Consider the following 2481-nt stretch of genomic DNA (forward strand, 5'->3'; position numbering starts at 1 on the left):
GGGTTCCGGGGGGGAGGGGGCGCGGTGATTGGAGGCGGAGGGAAGCCGGGCCGCCTCAGCCTGCGAGCCCCAGGCCGGTTACACTCGTTCCCGGGAGGCGCTGGGGACCGACCCGCCCCAGCCGCTTCCAGGAGAGCGCGGCCGACGGGCCGGGGACAGCGAGCCTCCGCCCCGGGCGCGGGCTCAGGCTGGGCCGGCCTCCTCTTACGCCCGCGGGACAAGGGCCCCCGATTGTACTGCGTGCAAAACAGAAGCGCTTCCCAGTCCTTCGTGCGCGGGGCCGACAGGCCTTCAATGCACGCGTTTTACAAACATCATGCGAGGAGCCCCTCCCCTTGCCGCCGCTCTCTCCAAAATGCGCGCAGCTAGCGGCCGGGCTCCCGCCGCCTCCCCCTGCTGGGCACTCGGGGCTGGGGACCCCCGTCTCCCGCGCCCCCTGCAGTGAGCGGGGCCATCCCCCGTGCCCGTGGCGTGCCCGGCCACCGAGGCGGTGTGACGACGTAGTGAAGTTGGGGAGCTAACGGGGCCCGGAGCGAAGGGCGGGCAGCAGCGCCCCGCCCCTTCCTCGGCTCCGCCGCCGCCGCGTGCATAGCGGACCCTGATGTGTGCACGCGGAGCGCGGGGGCCCGCGAGCACGTTTCTGATTAAGAGGGGGGAGGGCCGGGCATTTTGATCCCTGGGGCGGAGGGGAGCTCCGAGCGGGGCTTGGAGGGGGAGGAGGAGGGGGTCAGGGCGGGGGTGGATCTCCACCCGGTGTGCTTATTGCGGGCAAGCGGGGAGGGCGCCTCCAGCTGGGCGTTAAAAGCCTGCGAGGCTGGGGAAGCAGAGCCGGGAGGGAGGGGTCTGCGCCGCGAGAACCTGAGTAGGTTGAGCTGGGGATCGATCCCCAGCCTGCAGGCCCCGGGGCCGCCTCCATCCCCCCAGCTGAGATGGAGTTCGCGGGAAGGTCACGCAGCCTCCCTGGACTCCCGCACAGGCACAGCGCACAGCTTGTAACATTACAGCCCGGGCGGCGGATTCGGGAAGGAGAGGGAGGGCCGGGGAGCAGGTTGCAGTCAGCTCGCGTCCTCTGGAGGGTGCCCCGCGCGTCTCCAGAGAAGGTCCAGGCCTCCTGGTGCTGAAAGCCGGCGTCCCTCCACCACGGAAATGTTCGTGCGGAGAGACCGGTGGGGTGGGGGGCAGAGAAAGGGCAGGCGACCGGCCAGCTCCGACTCCCCCCAACTCTTCCCGCATCGATCGTCGTTGCAACCGCGCAGAATGGAGCCCAGATGGTTTGCAAAGCGCGCGCACAGAACCAGAATCCCTGGTTACGTCGCTGGTTCACTAGATGCAAAAAGGGTGGGGGTCGTGACAGAGTCTCTTGAACGGCAGCCCCCAGACGCCGCTAAGGGGGACATTAGCACCCTGTTGTGGAAGGTTTCGCCATTGCAATAGTTTGGCGTGAGGCGCTGGGGGTCTTGCCTCAGGGTAGCTGCTCTGATCAGTTACAGACCGATGACCACGTGGATTCCCTCCAGCGTTCGGATTGTTCGCTCTCTCGCTGATTTTTCTTTTGTATTTGCCTCCCCCCCCCCTTAATATGTATAACGGTCTGCAGAGGTAACAGGCAGGGGGCCGAGTGGCAGGATTTATATAACTATGTCGACAGGGTTTCTCTCGGTCCTGCACCCTGAGAAAACCAGCCAGCGAGGCTCTGAGTAGCCTTCCTCCCAGCACACCTCCGCCGGGCAGGGCGGGGCTCTGCAGGTCTGGGGGCAGCAGGGAGAAAGCCTGAGATTGTGTGAATCTCCAGACTCAGTCCTCTAGGCATAAAAACTTGAGAAGTCATCTAGTTTGTCTCTTTGCCTCTAGACTAGTCCAAAAGGAGCCAGAGCAAATCAGGATTGGGTTTATGGTTGCTGCTTTTAAGGCAGAAAAAATAACATTTGTTGAGTTCTGCCAGCATAAGTGGTTTATAGGCATTCAGTGCTCACCAACCCTCTGAGATAATTCTGATTTTATGAATAGGGAAACTGAGGCTTAGAGTAACACCCAAGGTCACACAATAGGCAGCAGGACCAAAACTCATTGGGTCTAGCACCAATATCCATTCACCATACTGCTGACCCCAAAAAGGCACACTATGCTGCCACACCGACTAGGATTACTACCATCAAAAAAGCAAAACGAGCCCAGCCAGGTGCTCAGGGATTGAGCGTTGACCTATGAACCAGGAGGTCACAGTTTGATTCTGGTCAGGGCACATGCCAGGGTTGTGGGCTCCATTCCCAGGGTGGGGCCAATAGGAGGCAGCCAATCAATGATTCTCTTTCATCATCAATGTTTCTCTCTCTCCCTCTCCCTTCCTCTCTGAATCATAAAAATTTTTTTTTATTTTTAAAAAAAAGCAAAACAAGAGCTGGTGAAGATTGTGGAGAATTCGGAATGCTTGGGAGTGTTGGTTGAGATGGAAAATGGTACCAGCTGCTATGGGAAACAGGA

This window comes from Myotis lucifugus, unplaced genomic scaffold (assembly GCF_000147115.1).
Source record: "Myotis lucifugus unplaced genomic scaffold, Myoluc2.0 scaffold_561, whole genome shotgun sequence".
NCBI classification, from domain to species: Eukaryota; Metazoa; Chordata; class Mammalia; order Chiroptera; family Vespertilionidae; genus Myotis; species Myotis lucifugus.